General features: G+C 37.0%; 1 long non-coding RNA gene across 1 annotated transcript in view; it reads left to right on the top strand.

The window, feature by feature from the left end:
* The window catches only part of LOC127487606 (uncharacterized), a 78,020-nt gene extending 61,610 nt beyond the window's left edge, over positions 1–16,410 (top strand). Inside the window, exon 6 of the long non-coding RNA XR_011386869.1 lies at positions 15,641–16,410. This is a non-coding gene — a long non-coding RNA (uncharacterized lncRNA). The remainder of the gene's footprint in view (positions 1–15,640) is intronic.
* The last annotated feature ends 456 nt before the right edge of the window (positions 16,411–16,866 follow it).

Genomic DNA, 16,866 nt, shown 5'->3' with positions numbered 1-16,866 from the left:
GACTGGTAGATAGATTATCTCTCTCTTTTTCTCAAAAAATTAAATAAATAAAATAATATTTTAAATTGCAATGTTCTTCAGTGATGCTTCCAGTTTAAGATCACCCTTAGATGTAGATTTAATGAGGAGGTAACAACCAAATGGATTAGATTTCCCAATTAAGTAGAAAAATTTGGAGCTATAGCTACTGAAGTTAATATTGATGATAATCATTACTCTCTTGGACTAGACACTGTTGCAGCCTACTTGCTGCCTGCATTTCTTATCTATTAAGCATAGCTTTCCAGTAATAATCCTGGGATGCTTTCCAGCTTTCCCAAAGTAGAAATGTAGGTCATGTATATATTTGATCTTTAATGATAAACCAAGGGTTTTCAGTCCTTATGGACAGATGTTAAATAGTTGTACAAAATGTCAAGCAGTTACAAAAAAAGAAAATCTCTGTACAGAAGAATCACCAAATTAAGGCAACAGTCATTTGCAGAGGCTACTCACTCTTCCCTTTTTTTCCATGAGAATATTCCCCTACCATTCATTTTATATACATATATATATACATATATATGTATACATATACATATATACATATATATACATACACATATATATACATATACATATATACATACATACACACACATATATATACATATATATACATACATACACACACACACACACACACACACACACATATATATATGTTAAGGTATCATAGTGCTTATGCCTTGAACCCAGAATGAAAATCATGGGGTAATAAGTATCATAAATAAATGAAAACCTGATAGCTTTTATGTCATTAATTTAGTAACTCCAAATACAATAATTTGTGACAGGAAGTTCTGGTACTCATAAGAACTTAGAAATCTTAACAATTATATATCTAATTATACAAGTATTCTTAGGATTCAAATAAGAAAATCATAAAATATGGCTGAATAAGGGGTTATTCCTTATTAAGGATAAGTCCTAATAAGAAAGTGTCAGAGGAAGAGCTCAATGTTACTTATCAATCCTGATGAATAATTAACTTTATTTATTTATTATAAGGCCCTTTCTGTAATACATATATGCTTTTTATCCACCACAGTTCATGTTATATATTGGATCAGTCATTTAGAATTTCTTCAGAGTTCAATGACTCTTTCTTCAATAAAGGCAACATTTTTTAAATTTATTTACTTATTTGAAAGGCAAAGTTACAGAGAGAGGGGGAGAAACAGAGTGAGAGAACTTCCATCCTGAAATGGCCACAACAGCCAAGATTTGGCCAGGCTGAAGCCAGGAGCCATGAGCTTCATCCAGGTTTCCCACATGGGTTGCAAGGCCCCAAGTACTTGAACCATCTTCTGCTGTTTTCCCATGTGCGTTAGCAGGAAGCTGGATTAGAAGTGGAGCAGTGGAGACTTGAATGGGCATCCATATGGGAAGCTGATGTCACAGGTGACAGCTTTACCTGCTACACCACAAATCCTGGCCCATAACATTGGGTTTTAGTGGGGACAAATGAACATATACATACAACATAAAAGAATATTGACAAGTGAGTTTGTCAATTACTAAACCTTACATATTTATTGTTTATATAGCATAGATAATTTGTTAGAATTTAAAAGGTCATAATTTCTAAATTATGTTTAACAGAAAACTTTCAAAAAATTAAAACTTCAACACCATATATGTGCAGTTTCCCAAAAGACTCTAACAGTCATAAATATGTCCTAGAATTCCTTCTCTTTGCAGATTTATTTCTGTCAATAAACCATTCCATTTTATAAACATTTAAAAAAAAAAAAAACTCTTCACATATTCCATTCTGCATCTCAAGTGATAGAGTAGGAAGAACAATGTAGAAGGAAATGATAATGTTCCAACATAAAACAAAGCTTTAGAAACATCCAGATAGGGGGCTTGTGCTGTAGCATAGCAGGTAAAGCTGCCACCTGCAGTGCCAGTATCCTATATGGGCACCAGTTCAAGTCCTGGCTACTCCACTTCCAATCCAGCTCTCCGCTATGGCCTTGGAAAACAGTAGAAGATAGTGCAAGTCCTTGGTCCCCTTTGCCCCTGTAGGAGACTAGGAAGAGGCTCCTGGCTTCAGATCGGCGCAGCTCCAGCTGTTGCTACCATTCAGGGAGTGAACCAATGGGTGGAGGACTTTTCTTTCTCTCTCTGCCTCTGCCTCTCTGTAACTCTGTCTTTCAAATAAATAAATAAATCTTTAAAAAAATAATAAAGAAGCATCCAGATAAGTGAGAAGATACAGACACTTCCCCAGGAGGGAACTAGAAGGATTCTGCAGATAAGAGTAGAACTCTGGTCTTTTAGCTCAGTACTGTCTTCAAAAGGACAGAGATGGCTTCAAAAGCTGTAAGTGCATGACTAGCAGATGTAATGATGGAAATGGACTACAAGCACTGATGATTGGAGGAGTCACAGGAATCTACACTGGAAGAGATGGCAGTTTGTTTGGATTTTAGAGTGCAGAGTAATGACCAGAGTCACCTAACTCAGATATGAATTCCAACTTCGTGTTAATGCAGACACCAGGAAGCAGTCAATGGTGGCTCAAAGATTGGGTTCCTGCCACCCACAGGGAGAACTGGATTGAGTTTTCAGCTCCTGGCTTCAGTCCAGCCTGTTGCAGGCATGTTGGGAGTAAATCAATATATGAATGATCTCTCTCTCTCTCTCTCTCTCTCTCTCTCTCTCTCTTCCTCCCTGCCTGTCCTTGTCTCTCTACCATCTCAAATAGTAAAAATAATTATAGGAAAATAAATATTGGAGAGTATGTGGATTAAATGGAGTCCTCATATATCACTGATGTGAATATTAGATGGTATGTCTGCTTTGTGGAAACTGTGAGAGTGAATTTGTAGAAAACAGCTTTGCAATTCTTCAATGAGTTAAACAGAAAATTACCATTAGATCTATCAATTCCTTTGATAGAGATACTCAAGTGAAATGAAAACATATGTGTATACTGACACTTCTGCATGAATATTTATAGAGTTATTCATAATAGCCAGAAGATGGAAACAACTCAAATCAACAGATGAATGAATGAATAAAATAGAATATTGCCACACAGTGGAATATTATCTAGCCATAAAAAGGAGTAAAGTACCAATATATGGATAACTTAAAGAATGCTGTTAAATGCAAAAAGACAAACCCAAAGGTAATATACTCTATGATTCTGTTTAAATGAGATTTTCAGAATAATCCTTTGGGACAGGAAACAAATTGGTAACTTCCGGGGACTGGGACAAATAGAAACAGAAGTGAGGTTTAGTGGGTGTAGGCTTTTCATCTGAAGTAGTGAAAAAGTTCTGAACCACTTAAAGGTGAAGATTGCACAACACTGCAAGTGTTCTTAATGTCTTGAAGTGCCCAAATTTTTAAAATGTTTATGCATGTATTTTTGTTTGAAAGGCAGAGTGACAGAGAAACAGAGACAGACAGAAATCTTCCATCTCTTGGTTCCCCTCTAAATGTCCACAACTTTTAGGGCTGGGCCAGGCTGGGCCAGCCTGGGCCAGCAAGCCAGAATGGCATCCAAGTCTACCATGAGGATGACAGGGATTTGAGTACTTGAGCCATCACCTGCTGCCTCCCAGGATGTACATTGTCAGGGGGACACTGAACCAGGCAGCCGAGTCGATAAGGGATGCAGGTCAGGGTCCCAAGCAACAGCTTATCTCACTGCATCACAGTGTCCACTCCTGAAGTGTTCACTTTAAAATATTTGAAATTGGAATATTATATTATATATATATTAGCACAACTATACATATAGATGCGTGTGTGTGTGTGTATATATATATATATATATATATATATATCACAAAACACCCCAAATTGCCTGAGAGCCATTTGTCTTACTAACTTGAGTCCAAGGTATGTTCCAGGCAGCAAAGATGAATGAGGATTCCAAGACACCCCACAGAACACCCTCCCTCATGAGCATATGTGATCATATAGTCAACACTTCATTTGAAAGAATAAGAGAAAGAAGATATCTGAGGACTACAATTTTTTCCTACAGGAATGATTTTCCCCATTGCAAGACCTCCATTTACTAAATTATGACCAATACTCTATATTTTTCATATATACTTTTAACTTTTTTCAGCAAATGGGGCTGTTATGAATTAAATTGTTTCCCCAAAAAATATAATAAAATTTTGCATTCCGATAGCTCAAACAGTGAGGTATTTTTTCCTTTGGAAGTAGGAATCTGCAGATGTGATTAGTTAAAATGAGATCATTGTAGACTGTGGTACATGCTTAATGCAATTTGACTGGTGTCCTTATGAGAGTAGAGAAGCACACAAGGATAGCATCACATGATGGCACAGGCTGAGATTAGGTGATACAAATGCAACCAAGGAATGCCAAGGATTGACAGCCACCGCCAGAAGCAAGGAAGAGATAAGGACGGACTCTACCCAGAACCTCGGGGAGAACTGCCCTGCTGACGCCCTAATCCAGGACTTCTAATTTCCAGAGCTGTGAGAGTAGATATCTGATATTTAAGATCACCCTGTTGGTGTTACTTTGCTACAGAAGCCCCAGGACACTTTATACAGGAGTCTGTGAAGAAGATCAGAAGAGTCATAAAAGTGTGATTTTGTATATCTAGCTGAAGCTGGAGTAAAATGAGCATTTTCTACCTTAGAATAGAACTCTGAAAAGCAGCAAGCCCTTACAACATGTCTGGTACTGTTCAGTGAATTTTATAAAGACATCCTTTTATTTAAGATGAACTATAACCTAGTACTGTAACCACGTGAGTTAGGAACTAATACTATCCTCCGTTTAGAAATAAAATCCACTCTAATTCTATTTAAATAATTATCCTTTCAAAGAATGTATTATTCTGCTCTACATATCCTTTGCCAGTGCATAATGAAGATCTGGGACCTTTGTGCAACTTCCATCATATTAAGTACTAGAAATGTAAAATGTTTAATTTCAGTGAGAAAAATAATTGTCAACCCTTTCTCTTTTCAAAGCTTGCTATATCAAAATTAAATCTATAATAAAAAGAGCGATATAAGCCTACTATGTTATATTCATGTAATATGCTAATAATCAATACAGGTAATAAATTATAGTTACACAAATATTACCCTGACTATGACACATGGATAAAAGTCTTTATAAACCATTGTGTTCAAAACAAATACTTGCTTTAGGTGAATTGATTATACTTAAAATAATCTACATAAAATAATAGACTATTCTAGCTTGTAACTAATTTAGGAAATATTTTAATTTCTTGATGGATAATTATTTGATGCTTTACTCTTATGTACTACCTCTTTGTATGCATTCATATAATTTTGCTTTCTTTGTTTATAAAATATTTCAAAACAACTGGGACATGCTACTGAATGATAGAAGCCCTCAGAATCTTACAATGCGCATATATCAAAACCTTGCATGGAAAATCAAAGAATCTCTAAATTCCTCCAGACATATGGTTTGCAATGAAGTGGTTTATTGCCAAATAAACATTAATCTCAGACAGAGGCAGCAAGTGCCATTTCTCCACCTCCAGATTTTTCTAATTCATATTCTTCATGCTGAGAGCAAACATATCAGTTTGAATTTGCTTCATTCTTGCATACCCTCTTATCAAAATATCAAGAGCTCCCATTGTTTGGAAAGCCCTACAGCCTGGCAATTGATTTTTGTCATTATTATTCATTCTTGCCAATTTTGGAACTCCATCAAAATCAGCAAGCTTGGCTTTAGAATTTAACTGCTTAATAACAAACATGAAGTATTATGAGCATAAACCCCTATTTTACACTTACAAGTTTATTGTGAATGAGTATATTATGATTTGTCTTTTGCTAAGATACAACATATAATACATCTATAGAATAATTATTAACAGTTAACATATTTAAGTAGATAAACCATTTATATATATGTACATATGTAACTACACACTGCACTTCTAAGCCGTAGTGATCTGTAAAAGAATGTTAAATCCACATACACTAAAAGACAAAGAATACTCATGTGTGCAAAAATTCACTAGTGATATGAAGATGCAAACACTTTCTATGGGAATCAGGCAGTGACTATTGATAGGATTGGTGTAGACACTTAAATCCCCATGGTCATATCTCTTTAGCTTTACCAACATAAGATTTATCAACCTTTCTGCGCCTTCTAGTCCACTGTCCCTCCCAGAAAAAGTAGGCTCTAAGTGTGCATTTTTGTTCAGAGTTTCAGTGCAAAGGACTGGAAACGAGGTTTCTCATACATTAATATTTGTTCATTCAGCTAACAAATATTATTGTTAAGCAGCAGTTCTATGAAAATAAAAAAGATCCAGTTCCTGCCTTTATGAGATCACTTCTAGTGAGAAGAGTAGGGCAGCCACCTAGATAACAGTGCAAGGCATGTGTTAGCTATCATTTGCTAGATAACAAACTGTGTCAAAACTGTCACATAAAACAATGTCTATTGATTATCTCATCGTTTCTGTGTGTCAGAAACTGGATGTGTCTCAGATGTGTCCTCCGTTTCCTGCTGTCTCACAAGGCTGCAATCAAGATACTGGCCTAGGGACTATGGTTTCATATGAAGATTCAATAGAGAATGATTCTCCTCCAAGCTCACCCAGAGACTTGTTGGCAGCAGTCAGTCTCTGGGGGCTGTGTCCAGAGACTGCTCTCAGTTACTTACCACATGAGCCACCCCCACATGGTAGCTTTCTTTATCAAAATGTGCAAACTAAGAATGCAGCAGAACAAGTCAATGGTAAGTTGGAAATCACAGCTGTTTATATCCTAACCACATCTGTAGCATTCTAGATGTGTTTTGCCATATTCTTTTGGTTAGAATCAGGTTACTAGCCACAGTCCATTCTCAAAGCAATGGGATTTCACAGGCATAACTGTTAAGCGGTGAGAATAATAAGGGGACCCAGGTTAGATGTCTGCCCATCCCACAGCCATAAAATTATCTCCTCCTAACAGTTATTTGCACCACCAGTGATCCATTCTCTCTAGATCTATGCTAGTGTAGTCACTTTGGGATACTAAAACTGCATGTCTTCTATGGCAACATTTATTGTGCAAATATGTTAGACTGTTAGTGTTAGACCATTAGTTCTCTCGTGGGAACCAAGTTATGGAACATAGGAAAGATAAGTTTTGATGAGATCCAGTGACAAAGAAATCAAGGAATATGAGGTGGTGACTTGGAGAATTAGATTGAAGCATGACCAGTACAGAGAGAAGGGTGTGGGGTTCTCTTAAGTCTTCATCTAGTATCTTGTTATTCATAGGTGTTAAGGATAACATAGATAAGAATAAGGCTACACCTATAACAATTTAGTTGTGGTTCCAAATATTTCTGCCATTGGGCCACTTTTGTACTCCATGGCTGTTCCTGGAGATCAGATGAGTAGGAATCAACACTATGCAGAGCTCCTCCCTGTACCTCCTCATACACGTGCCTGGAGGAGACACAAGTAGCCTCTCAGAGCTTTCAAAAGGATGAAAGTCCTATTTCTGAGGCCTGCACTGTGGTGCAGTAGGTTAATCCTCCGTCTGTGGCACTGGCATCCCATATGGGTGCCGGTTCTAGTCCCGGCTGCTTCACTTCCAATCCAGCTCTCTGCTATGGTCTGGGAAAGCAATAGAAGAAGGTCCAAATGCATGGGCCCCTGCATCCATGTGGGAGACTTGGAAGAGGCTCCTGGCTCCTGGCTTCAGATTGGCACAGCTCCAGCCGTTGCGGCCATTTTGGGAGTAAACCAACAGAAGGAAGACCTTATTCTCTGTCTTTCCCTCGCACTGGTTATAACTCTACTTCTCAAATAAAATAAATAAAATCTTTAAAAAAAAAAAAAAAAAAAGACACTCTGAGAAAAAAAAAAAAACCTAAATGAAAGATCTCCGCGAGTGAGATCCCAGTGGAAAGAACGGGTCATCAAAGAAGGAGGTACCTTTCTCTGAAGGGAGGAGAGAACTTCCACTTTGACTATGACCTTGTCTAAACAAGGTAAGAGTCGGTGAACTCAGGGGCCTTCCATAGCCTTGGCAGCTCATGACAAGAGCCTAGGGTGATTACTGATGCCGTAAACAAGAGTGTCAATTTGTTAAGTCAACAATAGGAGTCACTGTGCACTTACTCCTCATGTAGGATCTTTGTCCTTAGTGTGCTGTACATTGAGATTTAATGCTATAACTAGTACTCAAACAGTATTTTTCCCTTTATGTTTCTGTGTGGGAGCAAACTGTTGAAATCTTTACTTAATGTATGCTAAACTGATCTTCTGTATATAAAGAGAAACGAAAATGAATCTTGATGTGAATGGAAGGGGAGATGGAGTGGGAAAGGGGAGGGTTGTGGGTGGGAGGGACGTTATGGGGGGGAAGCCATTGTAATCCATAAGCTGTACTTTGGAAATTTATATTCATTAAATAAAAGTTCAAATATTTAAAATTAAAAAAAAAGAAAGTCCTATTTCTTTTAGGATTTTAAAAAGTCTTTCCTATGATGAATATACATTTTTTCTCAAAGAGTCAGTAGATACTTGGCTGGGTTGGAAGACACAAAATTATAACAGGGTATTTGGGATATTCACAGACATAGGACTTAAACAATGTTGCCAAGCAAGTTAGATGTCATCACCACCAATACCTCTATTCACATTTCAGCCATGTGTTAGGCTGATAACATTAGGCAACACACTTGCCCATAGTTTTTTCTTTGCTGTGAATTTATGTTATCACTGCAGTAAGAGAAGGTGATGGTCTCATAGAAGCTTTCTCTCGCTAGGCCTTAAACCCCTGTTTATCCGGGTGTTCCATATTCCTGATACACATAATTACTCATTAATGTTACAGAAAAGGCTAATGGGTCATGGTGACACTCAGGTCTTGGAAGCAAATGAAGCAGCTTTTAGGATTTCCAAGGTCAAATTGTGGTCCTAATGGCATATGATAAAAATGAGGATTTGCTTTATCAAGGTCATTGGAGACATGACTCGTGAAAAGATCTACTTGAAAAAGTCATAATCAACGGTGGCATTTTCAAAAAGGGATAGTTAACTTAGTGGTCTCATATTTTATTAACTAGGGATTCTCATGTCATTCCATGTGACCTTCATGATCCTGCTTAATTTAAGAAGCTACAGCACAAAACAAAGACTTTGATCTATAACAGGTTCACTATGAAAAGCGACAATGTGCTAGTGTACATTGAGTCCTGCAACTGAGGTTAATGAGAGAGTAATTATCATTGAAAGACCTGGTAAAACACATTCTGAGGTGCTTGTTTTTCACAGACATGCTTAAAACAGGGTAAGTTTAACTTTTAAAATCAACATTTCTAGAGAAAAGCTTAATTTTTAACATATTTTCAAACCAATACATAGGATATTTAAACAGGCTTTTTCTCTAATCCAATCTAATCTAATCTAAATTTGGAGTAGACATCCATTTACCCAAGGTAAATAATGATCTACAGAAAATAGTTTAATAAGCTAAACTTTTAGTTTACATTAAGAGTTAAATTAAGCCCTACTATTTTGTCTATAAGGATGTGAGTCAATCGCACATATTATGACTGTTTTGCAAAACTTATGTTTTCATTTTCTTCCTATGCAGGAAATTTGGCTATACTTCCCAGAATCCCTTGGTGTTATAGTCTCTAGTCAATGAAATCTGAACCCAGATAACATGTTCTACTTCCAGGCTTGATCCACAAAACTCTCATGCATATTCCCCATGTTTTTTTTTTTCCTCTCCAGATATAAGAGATGTAGGCAGTTGTGATCATCTCTGAAGCCATGGGTTGGAGAGGACAGTCTTCCAAACTAGATTTCTAAACAATTCTATTCAGGAAAGCCTTCCCACTGACTTCTTCCCATCCAAGAATATTTCATAAGCAACAAATAAATTGCTATTGTGTGAGGATTTTTTTTGCTACAGGAGTTAGCTTTACCATTACTGAAATATGCACATAGTTATGCAAGAATTGGAATCAGAAATGTTCTCCTTATTGTAGAATTCATTATATTATTAACAATTTGAGTTTTAGGGCAGACCTTTGGCACAGCCAGTTAACTTGCCACTTAGGTTGCCCACATTCCATATTAGAGTGTTTGGGATCAAACCCTGGCTTTACTCCCAATTCCAGTGTCCTGCTAATATACACTCTAGGAAGTGGCAGGAGATGGCTCAAGTACTGGGGTCTCTGCTACCCATGTGGGATTTCTGGATGGAGTCTTGGGCTCCTAGCTTCAACGTGGCCTAGCCAAGCCCTAGCAATTGCAACCATGGGAGTGGATCAACAGTTGGACCATCTGTCTCTTTCTCTCTCAGTCACTCTGCCTTTTAAATAAATAAAAGTAAGCATTTAAATAATAACAATTTGAGTTTATATGAATAAGATTTACACAAAAAAGTAATTCTTATCAGGTTATTAAAATCTTTAAAATGGTACTTAACATATGTTCAGCAATATTGTAGCAAAAAGTACCACTAATTAAGTAGGCCCCCAGAAATTATTAAAAATCCCTCTAGCCACTTGTCTACCATACCATTGAAGGAAAAAAAAAAAAACAGGAATGCTAACAATATTGCCTTAGGTCATATGTATTCAGGAACATAATTTTGTGGTCTATTAGAGTAACATAAGAAAAACTCTTAAATCAGAATTTTTTTTTTTTGGCTAAATAGAAAGAAGCTTTCTATGGGGTTCCTAATGGAATCACTGACAAGTTTTTAACCATAATGGTGCAAATGAAAAGACTAGAAATTTGAAGTGAGGGGGGGTTCTTGTTTGTTTGTTTCAGACCTGCCTAAGTAATAAATTGGATGTTTTTTATTTGGTTGGTTGGATTTATTCATTAATGTTTCATTAAATATTCAAAATCTGTAGTTCAAACTAATTTTGTATCGTGTCATCTGAGATTTTAAACAGTGTTGTTAAGTTTTTTGAATAGGCATTTGTTACATAGATAAGCAAAACGGTCAAGAAATGGGCAGAAATGAGCATCCTATTGAGTTATTTATTTGGAATAGGTGTATCCTATAAAATGTATTTAACAATAACAGCCCAGCTCTCTGCTATGGACCAGGAAAGCAGTGGAGGTGGCTCAAGCACTTGGGCCCTTGCACCCAAGTGGGAGACCCAGAAAAAGTCCTGGCTCCTGGCTCCAGATTGGCCCAGCTCCAGCCATTGTGGCCATTTGGGGAGTGAACCAGTGGATGGAAGACTTTTCTCTCTGTCTCTCCCTCTCACAGTCTGTAAGTCTACCTCTCAAATAAATAATAAAATCTTTAAAAAAATAAATAAATAACAGCCTAAGTGTCATGGGTTACAAAAAGATACGTACAAAAAAGACAAAAATAATTTTGTAAAAACCTAAATGCAGCAACGTCACAGTTTCAAAAACAGAACAAATAAAAACTTTGAAAGGGATTAAGCCAAAACTTTTGCAATTTAATTTATAATTGGAGAAATAAATAAAGTTTAAATGCAATATAATAGACTACATTTAGACAGCATTTTGCAGCTTGTAAAATTTACATAACTCTTACAGTCCATAAGTAAAACACAAATTATAATCACAACTTTAAGATAAATGGGTAAAGTATTTAATGGATTTTTTAAACTACCATTTATATAACAAAAATAGTAATTTTGGATACTTCAGGTCACTTACCTTGGAAATCATGTAAACAATGAAAATAAGTGATGCTTTCCATCCTTAAATTGAGAACTGTAGTTTTATGGTTTATTTAAACCTCATACATATTTATAAAAATTTTGAAGAGATTAAGGAATTTAGTCAACTTCTCACAATTTGCTCAACTGAAACCAAAGTCTTCTTTCTAAGCCAGTGCTTTTACCACTAATACTCTGCTATGTGAAAGCATTTGTCTCATTTCAAGGTAACACCAAAATCGGATTATTCATTATAATTTACATCTTAGTCAATCAAATAACTGTGGCCACCTCCTATATGATAGCAATTACAGAAGGTGCTGGAGTAGATTTTCTACAATGGAGTAGATATCCTCCATGCCCTAATAAGACGTAGACTAAAGCAGAAATTGCACATTTTCTGGAGAAGATGCTGTTGGCATCAACAGATGAAGCAATAATGGAGACTCTTCAACAGCTTGTTCCATTCAGAATGCAGTTTCCTGTGATAGCCACCATTGCTTCTCAAGCTTAGACTTGAAGATTCAACATTTCAGGTTCAATACTCCACACACATTACACTAGTGATTAAGTAGTTGATACTCAAAATCTTCGGTTATGACTATGACTAGCCTAACTCTGGATGAGGACAGCTGAATGGAAATATTGTACCCAAGGCAAAATTTCATCTCTGTAATAGATGCATTAGGCTCTCCTACCAAGAGAGTGCATTTCTCTTTCCCTCCCCACCTCTGATCCTTCCAGTTAGGTGTACAGCTGTGCCTCTATAGGATAAGTAGAAGTGCTGTCACAATTCATCCACTAATTAATTCATTTAACCATTCATTCAACCAAAGCACTTACTATTTTTTTAACTTTTATTTAATGAATATAAATTTCCAAAGTACAGCTTATGGACTACAATGGCTTCCCCCTCCATAACTTCCCTCCCACCCGCAACCCTCCCCTTTCTCGCTCCTTCTCCCCTTCCATTAATATCGAGATTCATTTTCATTTCTCTTATATACATAAGACCAGTTTAGTATATATTAAGTAAAGATTTCAACAGTTTGCACCCACATAGAAACACCAAGTGAAAAATACTGTTTGAGTACTAGTTATAGCATTAAATCTCAATGTACAGCACATTAAGGACAGAGATCCTACATGAGGAGTAAGTGCACAGTGACTCCTGTTGTTTTCTTAAATTGACACTCTTGTTTATGGCATCAGTAATCTCCCTAGGCTCCAGTCATGAGTTGCCACAGCTATGGAAGCCTTTTGAGTTCACCGACTCTTATCATGTTTAGACAAGGTCATAGTCAAAGTGGAAGTTCTCTCCTCCCTTCAGAGAAAGGTACCTCCTTCTTTGATGACCCGTTCTTTCCACTGGGATCTCACTCGCAAAGATCTTTCATTTAGGTCATTTTTTTTTTGCCAGAGTTCTTGGCTTTCCATGCCTAAAATACTCTCATGGGCTCTAGAGCCAGATCCACATGCTTTCAGGGCTGATTCTGAGGCCAGAGCAAAGCAGTTACTATTTACCAGAACTAATTAGACATGCTGATGATAATAGCACCAAAACCGAACAAAATCGATCAAAAATTATGTCCTTGTAGAGCTTACATTCAGAAAATAAATGTGCCAAATAAGTGAAATATTTGGTAGATTAATGATCTGTGCTACGAAGCACATAATTAAAGCACAGATCTGGACAACTCTTTCACAAGCCCCAGGTCCTATCTCTGGACCCCATAATAGTTAACATATGAACAAGTGTTCATATTTCCAATATGTGATACACTATTCTACCATGTTTTATGCATAACACATATGTAAGCTTACCTCAAGCCTCTGAGGAAGTTACTATAAACATCCTTTCTTCGTAGATGAACTACAACAAGCTGCCTTGTATAAGGTTCACATCGAGTAAGATGCAGAGATGGCATTTGAACCAGATTGCATGACTTGGAATTCTGCTACATTTTGTTTTGCTCCAGGGATGATCTGATGCAAAGGACTGGGCCTCTGCCCTTTATCTGTATTGTGGAATTGTGACATAGCATTCAGGGTCCTGTTGGCTGTCCAGAGCTTCAGTTCTGACCCATAGCCCAGAGCAATGTCTTGGCACTGTAGACATGTGATCTGGAAAGACAGCCCCATCCTGGTATCTAAACTGCAAGCCAACTTCCTAACTGTGTGTGCTACCTCATGATAGAATATCTCTTTCTAGTAGTTTCTGGAACATGACAAAAACTATAGTAAGTTTTGAACACTAAAATTAGCCCAATTTTTGAGTCTCCGTAACTTGGCCTTATATCTGGATCTTATTCCTTTACATAATGCATGTAAGAGAGTAGAATAGCAAGGATGTGGTAAGATGTTCCAGGGATTTCCAAAAGAGAGCTACATGAGCAAAGAGAATAGTAAGGGCTAAAATTAACTGATCACTGTTTGGTACTATGCTCTGTTCTAAGCACTTTCCACGTATAGTGGGTATTCAAACATTTCATGGAAAACGTGTCTATGAAAAAAATGCATCAATTTCAAAATTTTTGCTTTAAAATAAATATTCTTAATTCCATTTTTCCTTGAATTTTTTGAAGCATTTTCATATTAACTCATTTAAAGAAGGACTGAACCTGGGAACATTATGCTATGTGAAATAAGTCGGACACAGATAAATACTGCATCAGACCAGAGGGTGATTTCCAGGAGTCTATGGGGGGGGGATGCAAAAATGTTAAGTAAATGATAGAATCTGGAGCAGTCATCTGACGTAATAGTTAAGCCACTGCTTTGGATACTCACATCTTATAATGGAGTGCCCGGAATTGAGCACCAGCTCTGCTGCGGGTTCTGCTTGTTAATGCACATCCTGGGAGACAGGCGATGTCTCAGGTAGAGACTTGGCTTTTGCCTGTTCCAGCCCCAGCTGTTGTAGACACTCAGGGAATGAACCAGTGGATGGAAGTATTCTTTTTCATATCTCTCTCTCTCTCTCTCTCTTTCTCTCTCCCTCTCCCTTTTCAAATACATAAATTAATAAAGGACACAAATTTGAAGTCATCTGGTGAGTAAGTTCTGGAAACAGAATGTCCACCATGTTACCTAGAGGTAATAGTGTATTCTATACTAGAAACGTGCTAAGAGGTTATATCTTAAGTATTCTTATCACACATTAAAAAGTAACTATGAGGTGATGAATCTTAGTTTGATTGCAGCAATTATGTTACAATGTATATGTATCCAAACATCACATTGTGTACGTTTAATATGTGTGATTTTTATAAATTATGCTTCTGTAAAGCCAGAAAATTTTTTATTTAAACAAAGATGGATGCTAACTGTCCTTGGCCATATTCACAGGGATAATCTCAAATCAAACCAGAGAATTTTTTCTCTGTAGAGAGATTCTGAGGGGGAGAAAGGAAAAAGCTGAGGCATTTTGAGCTTCTTTGATGCTTGAATAGAGAATTAGAAGGAAAAAGAATTCAAAACTGAGAGCAATGCTCTGTTTACTACAGGTTAAAAAAAATATTGAGACACAGCATTCCTTTGTTCTGGGAATCTATTTGAATGAGTTATTTAGTTATACAAATGAAAAGCAGCCAATATCTGTGACTCCAAGGAGAAAAACTGCTGTGTACAAGAATGGGGAAAACCATCTAAATAAGCAGGCAATATTATATCTATGCTTGTGTTGTGGCTGTTTTTATCAGTAGGGAGAATGAGTGTCAAGGATGAATTGAGACCACTGTGCTCTAAACACTATTAATTGTTCACATGAGGAGCTTATTTCTTCCAGCTGATGTCAGTAAAAAAAATCCAAAGCCAGGGATTACGCCAAAGCTGAGGGCATAACTTGGAATCTGATCACCAGTGCTGCTGGACCCACACTCAACACCCTGGGTCAGCATAGTACTCAACAGAGTCTTTGTGTCCACCTCCACAGGAAAGAAATGGGTAGAGTCCTGTGTTCAAAGAAGAGCAGCTTTGGCAGCATGGAGAAGTGGAGGCCTTGGAGAAACTTTGGCATGAGTCTTATGGAATGGGACAGTGGCAAGGACGTTACTCCTTCAGCCAGCACTGAGGATAGTAGGTGACATCTGTGGGTATCTTGGAAAGAAAAGAAAGACCTCTGACTCTAGCTATGGTGATGACACCAGAAAGACTGATCTGTGAATGCACAGGTTCACACTGTATGTCTCTTAGCATATTTCACAAGGGTAGGGAATGTCCAAAAATCAAGCTGCCTTTGATCTTGGAATTATTGTAATGTGGGTATTGAATACCATAGCTGCATTTCCAGGAACAAGCTTGAGCCCTCGTCCTAAACTCCATTTTTATTAGGCTCTGAAACAAATCAGTCTCTGTTTAGATCTCTGTACTACTCTGAAACATTGGGAGGGACAGGACCTTAGATGTCTTAACACCCTTCCGAGACCTTGTTAGGTGAGTCTTGCATGATCAATCTCCCTAGCATTCTGCAGGTGGCAAGCACTTCCATGTATTCCTCCTGTGGCTACATTCCTAAGATGTTTTCATTGCATTAACTTCTTCTTGCTCATATCTTTATTTTTAAGCTCAAAAAATAAGGGGAAAAATGAGACTGTCAATATCTGTACTTATAGAAAGAAAGATGGTACAGTAATTAGATTTACTGTTTTTATTGTTTCTGTTCTTGTTCAACATTTAGAGAAGAGTCTTGCCAACAATTATTTTTAACAAATTTTCACAATGGATTTCATACATTTCTATTTATTGGGAGCAAAAAGTAATCTCAACTATTATCAAAAGATACAGATACTTTGTAGATGGACCCAAAGAACTATGAAAACAATAAAGTAGCTTGTTTATAAATAATGTAGTTTTAAAACTGTTGAATGAATAGAATATTGATCAATATATTGGGTCCATGATAATCTGTGAAAGTCTGTATTCAATAATCTAGAATTGTTTCTTTCCCTACCACAACAAACATACATTCCTTTGAAAATACCCGAGTAAAGATACTCACATACTTTCTAAATTGTATCCCCAGAAACCTGGCAGAAGCAAACACTGAGATCCATGCAAGGCAAAAACCACAGGGAAAGAGTAGGGAAGACAATATTAATGGTGCCCAGATGATTTTCAATGTGCTGGTGCAGCATAAGTTCCTAAAGGAGATACCACAGA

This window comes from Oryctolagus cuniculus, chromosome 2, assembly GCF_964237555.1.
Source record: "Oryctolagus cuniculus chromosome 2, mOryCun1.1, whole genome shotgun sequence".
NCBI classification, from domain to species: Eukaryota; Metazoa; Chordata; class Mammalia; order Lagomorpha; family Leporidae; genus Oryctolagus; species Oryctolagus cuniculus.
Note: the sequence above shows the minus strand (reverse complement) of the source record. Positions and strands in the feature narration are given on the sequence as shown.